At 46.8% G+C, this 8,635-nt stretch overlaps 1 long non-coding RNA gene across 1 annotated transcript; it reads right to left on the bottom strand.

Annotated features, from left to right (window-relative positions):
* Nucleotides 1-1,452: 1,452 nt before the first annotated feature.
* Nucleotides 1,453-7,044, bottom strand: LOC311624370. The gene is made up of 2 exons (XR_014795298.1): nt 6,631-7,044; nt 1,453-2,198 (listed from the first exon to the last, which is right to left on the bottom strand). It is a non-coding gene; the product is annotated as an uncharacterized lncRNA (long non-coding RNA).
* Between the last annotated feature and the right edge of the window lie 1,591 nt (nt 7,045-8,635).

Genomic DNA, 8,635 nt, shown 5'->3' with positions numbered 1-8,635 from the left:
TTTATTGTATTGTGGGAGAACACTTCCCTTCCTGGTTCACCTTTGCTGTCATCTGTTAGCAAGATTACAGTGTGTTAGTAATGTTTTTCTCACCAAGTGAGTGTGCATGTCATTTGTTGGAAGAATGCAGTGGGAATCAAAATATCTAAGCTCTGTTCTGGTACAGTGTTCTTATCTGAGTAATGAGGTAGGTGGATTTAAAAAAAAACACTAAACACCTACTAGCAACATCTTAATGAGAGGTTATTCTGTACTGTGTGATTCGCACATGTGAATAACTCCAAGTCATATAAAAACTATGTTGTCATACTCAGTCAATGAAGTTGAAAGAGATTAAACCTTTGATATAATCACTTTAGCTTTTCTATATCCCATTTGCCACACTGTTTTCTGGTGATGACTATTAGGGACTGAATTATGCTCTCCAATTTATATGTTGAACCCCCAAACCCTTAACCTCAAAATGTGACTATTTGGAGATAGGTCCTTTAAAGCAGTAATTAAGTTAAAATGAGGCCATTAGTGTGGGCCCTGAACTGTTACAAATGGTGTCCTTAAAGAGATTAGGATACACAGAGAGACACGAGACATTCTTTTAAAAAAATATATATATATATATTTTATTGATTTTTTACAGAGAGGAAGGAAGAGGGCTAGAGAGTTAGAAACATCGAAGAAAGAGAAACACCCATCAGCTGCCTCCTGCATACTACTGGGGATGTGCCCGCAACCAAGGTATATGTCCTTGACCAGAATCGAACCTGGGACCTTTCAGTCCGAAGGCCGATGCTCTAGCCACTGAGCCAAACCGATTTCAGCAAGAATTTCTTTTTAAAAAATATATTTGTATTGATTTCAGAGAAGAAGGGAGAGGGAAAGAAACACCAATGATGAGAATCATTGAGTGGTTGCCTCCTGCACACCCCCTTCTGGGGATCGAAGCCGGAAACCCAGGCATGTGCTCTTGACTGGAATCAAACTCAGGACCCCTCAGTCTGCAGGCCGATGCTCTATCCACTGAGCCAAACCAGCTAGGGCTGGAATTCTTGAGCACCGAGGAAAGACCATGTGAAGACACGGTAAGGAAGTATCATATGCAAGCCAAGGAGAGAGGCCTCAGAAGAAGTTAAACCTGCCAACACCTTGATCTCAGACTTCAAGACTCGAAAACTGTGAGAAAAAAAGTTTCTGTTGTCTAAGCCACCAAGTCCATGGTACTTTGTTGTGGCAGTCCCAGCGGACTAAAACAATGATGATCTAAGTTGTCACCATGCTTCATCTTTCAAAGACTCACCTGTGTCCTAATGCTCACCTCCTGCCGTATTCTCCCCATGGCTGTAGTGAATCAGCACCCACATTGCCAGCACCGTCTTTGTCTCTTCAACCAATGAAAGACCTGGACAGGCCTTTTGTCCTGGACGGCGGAGACGACCTCACGAACCACACAAACACTTGTCTCGATGCAACAAGCAAAAGGTTTATTGACCGGCGCCGGGACCCAACCTCCAGCCCAGAGGCCGATGGAAGGGCCCCGTTGAGGGTTTACAGCGGGCTTATAAAGGCAAAAACCACAAGCAGCTTGTCAAGGTCAGTTGGTTTGGAGGGAAACAGCTGTTTTTCTCTGATTAGGACATTTGAAACTCTTGGGACAGTTGTGGCTCTCAGGGTTAAGCTCAGGGCGGGGGTGGCCTTATCAGTAGTACTCAGCTACTCAGCTGAGCGGGAAGCAAATGACAAGGTAGGCAGTATTTTCTTAAGTCTTACAATCCCCCCTTTTCTTGTAACTAAGGCTCAATCTTGGGGCTTATAGAATCTCCTCATTTGGAACCTGGCGATACCTCTGCTGGAGAACTAACATTTGAACTGTCCGATTGAGGATACAAGGTCCAAAGGTTAATAGGAGTAGTAGAATGAACAGAGGCCCCAAAAGAGAGGAAAGGAGGGTAGTGACAGGGGCCCCCGACCTCTGCCTTGGGCTGCCTCCGGGGGTCTGAGTCTGGGGGGTAGTCCCCAGGTCTACAGGAGAACGCCGATCCTCCGGAGGAGATGCTGGTTTCGCGTGGGAGGCGTGGATCCAGGTGGTGATGCTGTCTACCTTGATGGCGGTAGGAGTAGTCAGAAGTACCAGATGAGGTCCCTTCTACCAGGGTTCAAGGCTGGCCGTGCGATGTCTCCTTAAACTGCAGAGCCTGTAAGGACTTGAGCACATGATCCCCTCTCAAAAAAAGGGGAAACTTGTCCCAGCAAGGGGTACACCTGGCCCTCAAGAGGGCAAAGGATAGGGGGTTGGTCAAATTTTCACCAGTTTTCAGAACAAACTTAATTAAACTTTTTAGAGTTCTACTCAGGCCTGTCCTAAAGCTTGAGCTATACTTTGAGATACCTTGCTATAAAGGCTGGACTGTTATCTGACCCTATGACTACTGGCAGCTCGAATCTAGGTATAATCTCCTGGAGTAATTTCTGGACTATTACAGAGGTACTTTCTATCCTATGCTTCAACTTAATCTGAGAAGGTGTCTATAATCTACCTTCTAACGCTCTCCTAGGGAATTTTTCTGGGGCCTAAATTCCTAGGGGGTCCCTCTATTCTTGCTTAGCATTTACCTGTATATAAATAGTACTTCTAGTGACTCTGCCTCACAGAAGTTCAGAAGTCTTGGTGACACTTAACCTGGTGTCACCGGGCAACTCTGACCTAGAGTCTCTGGGACCAACAGTCTTGTCATCTGGAGGGTCCATCAACCATCTGGTCCTTCAGTGGCTTGCTTCTGTTCAGCCAATTCCTTCTGGCTGCAGTTAGTAACCCTCTTTCCTCTGTGGATGGCACAGTGTTTCCATCAAAAGGCCTGGATTAAGGCCAAAAGTTCTGGAACTGTGCCCAAATGATGTGGTCCAAGGTGACTACCACTGCCCCTGTATATCAGGTCCCATCCTGAACGTAACTGCTCTCATCCGTGAACAGTACCTTGTCGTCTGTTACCTCTGTGCAGTCATGAATGGGTTTCTCATCATCATCTGGAAGCAGGTTGGCAGGGTTGATGGCCAGAGTCTTATGAATCCGGACATAGGGCTGGTCCCAGAGAAAAGCCTGACCCATCCAGGTTAGCCCCTGGTCCAGAGTCCGCTTATCTGCCTTGCCTCCTTCACCAGCAATGCTGTGGTGGCCACTGCCTGGAAGCACGCTGGCCACCCTGCTGCCACAGAGTCCGGTCTCTTAGATAGGCCACAGGTCTCTTCCAGGGACCTAGAGTCTGAGTGAGAACCCCTTTGGCAATGCCTCTTACCTCACTCACGTAAAGGTGGAAGGACTTCGTGATATCTGGTGAGGCTAGGGCAGGTGCTGAGACGAGAGCCTTCTTTAGCTCCTCAAAGGCCTGTTGTTCTATTTCAGTCCAGTTCAGCGGCTGTGTTTCTCCAGTATGTGTTCCTTCTTAGGTCTATAGTCCTTCTTGATGTCCAAGGAAAACAGTCAGTTTGTCTGGTGGCTCCCTGGACTGATATCTTCCTAGAGGTCTCATCGGCTCTGTCAAGACTGAATAAACTGCCCAGTGCTCATCAGGAAATTAATGGCTTTTTCTTGGAATTTAAGTCTTTCTTTCTTTCAGATAGTCTCTGTCTCTTCTGACTTCACCTTCTGTCTCTCTCCCTCTCTAATCTCTACCCTTTCCTGTCTCTTGCTCATGTAAAATATTTAGGAAAGGCAGAGGGAAGAGAGAGCAGGTCTAGCACTCTGTTCCCAGTAGCCGCTTGAATTTTAAACTGCCACATTCTTCCTACAGATAAAGATCTCAGACTCTGATAAGACTGAAAAGGGGAACAGGAGAATTTTAACTGTGCCTTTAAGTCCCCTAATAGAACACGGTGAAAAGTGTCCAAGCAGTCATGGGGGTTAAATTATGTTTTCACATTGTTTTAACATAATTCTAAATCTTTGTGATGAAGCCTACTTAAATCCATAAAGTAGATATACATGACTGAAATAAAAAATGATTCCTACAGTTTAAACAAAATACAAGATGCAGGTACAAGCTCAATTCAAGTTTACAATGCAATTAGAAATGATAACAACAATGGCATATGAGAAAAGCAAAACAAAACAAATTAACGAAACAATCTGGATAAGGCTCAAGCATCATATACCAAAGAGAATTTCAAAAGGAGTAACTCCCAGGGGTCCCGGGGTGTTCCGTGCACGGAAGAGGGCATAGGGAAGGAGGACTGTCCAGTCTGCCACGCCAGTCTCTAAAGCTAATTTAGTCATGGTCTCTTTTAGGGTTCTATTCATTCTCTCTACCTGTTCTGAACTTTGGGGTCTATAGGCACAATGTAATTTCCAATCCACCCCTAGTACCCTGGCCAGCCCCAGACTCACCTGAGCAACGAAGGCCGGCCCATTGTCTGACCCAACACTCGAAGGCAAATAACTCCTGACTAGTTGGGTGTAAGCGAAGGCAGAAGAACACAGTGTACCAGACGTGGGAAGGGGGTATTGAACTCTTCCTTTGCTTTTCTTTTCGGACAGTCTCTCTTCCAGTGCCCTTTTTCTTTGCAATAGGCACATTGGTCTTTGCTAATGGGCGGCCTGTTGCTAGGTGCCCTACCTTTCTCCCTAGGCTTCTGTTCCTTGCCTACTGCTGAGGCCAGGATATGAGTTAACCTCTTGTCTCGCTCCTTCTCTCTCTCTCTCTCTCTCTCTCTCTTTTCCCGCTCTTTTTCTTTTCTTTCTTCCTTTTCCTCCCTTTTATGATAGACTTTCTCTGCCTCTTTGACTAAGTCCTGCAGGGTATAGTCCTCGAGCCCTTCAATCCTTTGAAGTTTCTTTTTTATATCTAAGGCTGACTGTCCTATGAAGGCCATGGCCACCGACCCCCTCAGCCCCTCTGATGTGGGATCGAAGGGCGTGTACCTCCGGAATGCCTCCATAAGTCGCTCTAGAAAGACAGAAGGGGGCTCCGAGGGGCCCTGCCGAACTTCTCTTACCTTTGCCAAATTGGTGGGGCGGCGAGCTGCCCCCTTGAGACCTGCCACTAGAGTCTGGCGGTAGATGGTCAGTCGCTCCCTACCTTCAGCCGTATTGAAGTCCCAGTCGGGGAGGGTCAGAGGAAAAGCTGTATCAATTAGATGAGGAAGCTGGGTAGGTCTCCCATCAGGGCCGAGGACATTCTTTCGGGCCTCTAGGAGAATCCTTTCTCTTTCTTCGGTTGTGAAGAGGATTTGAAGGAGCTGCTGGCAGTCGTCCCATGTTGGCTGGTGAGAGAACATAAGGGACTCGACCAGCCCCGTGAGGCGCTGGGGGTCATCTGAGAAAGAGGGATGATTAGCCTTCCAATTATAGATGTCAGAGGAAGAAAAAGGCCAATACTGGAGGGGCTGGAGGCGGGGGGGATACGGTGGAGGTGGATCAAAGAGTAAAAGGTCTTGTGATTCCGGGAGCGGCTTCTTCTCCGCAGCCCCGCCGGCCCCAACGACCAAGGCAGTCGCTGCCCGACCTGGTGGTGAGTGGCTGAAAGAGAGAAAAGGCTTTAGCCAAGGGAGGGGATTCTGGACAAGGTCTTGCCAGACAATGATGTAGGGCTGCTGGTCAGGATGTCCTCCCGTGGCCTGAAAAACCTTTTCTTTGACTGCAAAAATAATGGTGAGGTTAAAAGTGCCCTCTTTCGGCCAGCCAACTCCAAAAGTGGGCCATTCCGAAGAGCAAAACGTTTGCCATGGTCCCTTCTTAACGTTCACAGATAAATCAAAGCCCCGACCTTGCACGTCTTTCCAGTGGTCGAGAGTTAGGGCTAAGGGCGAACTCTTTCCTTGCCCCATTTCTAAGACAAGGAGATAGCAGAACAAGAAGATTGTACAGCCACCAAGGAGATGATGAAGTTCCTTTTTACTCGGAAATCCTGACCAGGGGTCGGTTTTCTGTTGATGACCTGTCCTTCCGAAAAGACAGACACCCTGAGAAACAGAATAGGAGGTGATCAGACCTTCCCGATCACCCCCTGAGAAACAGAATAGGAGGTGATCAGACCTTCCCGATCACCACCCTGAGAAACAGAACAGGAGGTGATCAAACCTTCCCGATCACCTTCCTGCCCTTTCCTGCCCTGGGGCATCAGACCAGAACCAGGGAGTCTTCAGACTCCAAAACCCAGACAGAACCAGGCCTCGGTGGTCAGAAGCACAAATAACAGAAATGCCACATCCGTGGCTGCCACATCCGTGGTCGTTTTTCGTGGCCGGGAGCCCCCTGTCTCCCAGATCCGTTCGTGGCCGAGAACCGCCTGTCTCCTGACCAGAGACTCGCAGTCCTCACGGACTTTGGATCAAATGGGAGGTGGTCAGACCACAATCCCAATCACCTTCCTGCCCTGGGGCGTCCCCCAGGGTGGCAGCTTTTCGTGGCCGGGAGCCGCCTGTCTCCCGACCAGAGACCAGCAGTCCTCACGGACCTTGGATCCTGCCTTCTTCCTTCTTGGATCCGTAAAAATTAAAAATACCAAAAATTCAAAATACCGAAATACCAAAAATACAAAATACCAAAAATCCAAAACAAATACCAGAAACTACAACATAAATTCAGAATGCCAGAAACCACAACACAAACGACGCAGACATAGACACTCCGGAGATTCTTACCTACGAGACGGTTTCTGTGACTCCTGGGGTGGTCTCCACCGATCCTGGGCGAGGCCCCAAATGAAAGACCCGAACAGGCCTTTTGTCCTGCACGGCGGAGGCGACCTCACGAACCACACAAACACTTGTCTCGATGCAACACGCAAAAGGTTTATTGACCGGCGCCGGGACCCAACCTCCAGCTCAGAAGCTGATGGAAAGGGCCCCGTTGAGGGTTTACAGCGGGCTTATAAAGGCAAAAACCACAAGCAGCTTGTCAAGGTCAGTTGGTTTGGAGGGAAACAGCTGTTTTTCTCTGATTAGGACATTTGAAACTCTTGGGACAGTTGTGGCTCTCAGGGCTAAGCTCAGGGCGGGGGTGGCCTTATCAGTAGTACTCAGCTACTCAGCTGAGCGGGAAGCAAATGACAAGGTAGGCAGCTGAGCGGGAAGCAAATGACAAGTTAGGCAGTATTTTCTTAAGTCTTACACCAACAGGGATATAGTTTAACAAGTATATGCTCAAGGAGTTCTACTAGAAGCCTGGGAACGGGGACTTCTGCTATTATCTGGTATTTTCCTGCTGCTGCTGCCTCTCTGAGTATTGAATACCTTCTACTTCATGGTTTTGAGCTCCACCAATTTAGTAACTTCATTCCACCTCGCTGGTTACTGTATCCTGGCCATTAGAGAAGACCATGCTGTTTCCTACGGTTGGGCCCACTTCCCCAGGTCTTGCCTCAGTCCTGTCGATGTATATCTTTCTAGATTGCAAGCTTTCCCATTCTGCCTCATCCCACTGTTAACAGTCCTATGCTTTAGATGTAAAATATTTGCATATCTTGATCCCTCTGCTAGGATGCTTTTCCAGCCATGTTTCCCCTTAGTGCCAACTCTTCCTGTGGATCTAAGCTCATTTTTCTTGCCTATATACTCTCTCTCCCAGACAAAGCTTGGTTCTCTTTTGTACACTATCATAACAGCTGAACCTTTCCTTCACAGATCTTACCCATACTTATAGTATACATCACTTCAATTATTTGATGTGTGCTTCTCGTCATCAGCAAACTCTGAGCTCCATAAAGCCAGTGATGAATGCCATCATATCCACTATGTTTAGCAACAAGGCTGGAACAGAGTAGGTAATGGATTAATTGAATGCAAAGAATGAAATAGGACTCTTCATATTGGCCATTTGCATTGGGTCATATAGACTTGTAACTCTAATCTCCTATTTCCATTCTGAGATTCCCTAACTCATACTCTTTGCTTTTTCATTGTCTACTGCCCCATTGCTGGACATTTTCCTAGGTCGTCACTGGACTACATCCTGATTGATTAGTGCTCAAAAGACAATCCATAATTTTCTACTGCAAGCTTCGACTTAGGCTGTTACATTCATTTACTCTCTTAAGGCTCTGGAGTACTTTCTCCCCATAGAGAAGATTCATGAAGAAATTTTATTAGATTTGATTTTACAAGGGAAAACAGTTTTGTTTGGTTTGCAAGGAAGCCAGTAGACTCAGGTTGATTAAAAACCTCCTTTACAAAGTGCAATAACAAGAATGGAAAGTGTAATAAAGCTGAAATCAGAGGCATAACTTTATCTTTACTTTTTAGTATCACCACAATTTCCCTCCTGGAGATTGCTTCATTGAAATATAGTTTAATTGACTTTCTATAATGACTGATTCAGGCCAACATGGCTGACATATTTTTGCTTCTTTCTCTGAATAGCAGCGTAGGAGCACATTATGGATGGGGGCAAGACCATTCAGCCTCACTGTGTGGCAAAGATACTGTGACCGACAGGTCTGAGCTCTGGGCTGACCTCCATGGCTGTGGGCGCTGCTGAGGCAATTGCTTCTTAGCTGACCATAAACCTCTGATAAAGCTTTATTTTTTTTTTTTCTATTTGCATGTGGAAGAGAACCTTAGTTATGAAAGCCACCCTGGGTTGCTGGGAGTAGTGCCTATTGTAGACAGAATAATGGTCCCCCAAAGGTGCCGACATCTTAATTTCTGT

The sequence above is a fragment of the Pipistrellus hanaki genome (genome assembly GCF_964339955.1).
Source record: "Pipistrellus hanaki genome assembly, chromosome: 6".
NCBI lineage: Eukaryota > Metazoa > Chordata > Mammalia > Chiroptera > Vespertilionidae > Pipistrellus > Pipistrellus hanaki.
This window is presented reverse-complemented; position numbering and strand designations above follow the sequence as displayed.